Source organism: Crocuta crocuta, unplaced genomic scaffold (assembly GCF_008692635.1).
Source record: "Crocuta crocuta isolate KB4526 unplaced genomic scaffold, BGI_CrCroc_1.0 scaffold1133, whole genome shotgun sequence".
NCBI lineage: Eukaryota > Metazoa > Chordata > Mammalia > Carnivora > Hyaenidae > Crocuta > Crocuta crocuta.
The window spans coordinates 397104-397455 of NW_027530366.1; positions in this window are offsets into that span (position 1 = coordinate 397104).

Genomic DNA, 352 nt, shown 5'->3' on the forward strand with positions numbered 1-352 from the left:
GACCAAGCCCCCCGCACCGCCCTCCTCCCAGCGCGCACTGTGCGGCCCCAGCCAGGGCGCGAGAGGGAACCTCGAAATGGCCCCACAACAAAGGCTGCACGGCTGCTCCAACAACCCACAACCGCTCCCCGGACAATGCCCGCCTGGCCGGGGGCCAGAGGGTTTTGGAGACCTGAAGGATTTCAAACACAGGAAGCATTTGGGCCGGTGGATGGGCACACTTAACCCTTTCTCACCTCGCTTCCTTAACGGCTGTCCAGGAACCAGGGCGCTCCAGAGAAGACTCCGGCCCAGGCTGCCCCCACTCCCTCCCTCCACCTTTGACCAGCTCCTTCCTGCTGCCACTCCCTAG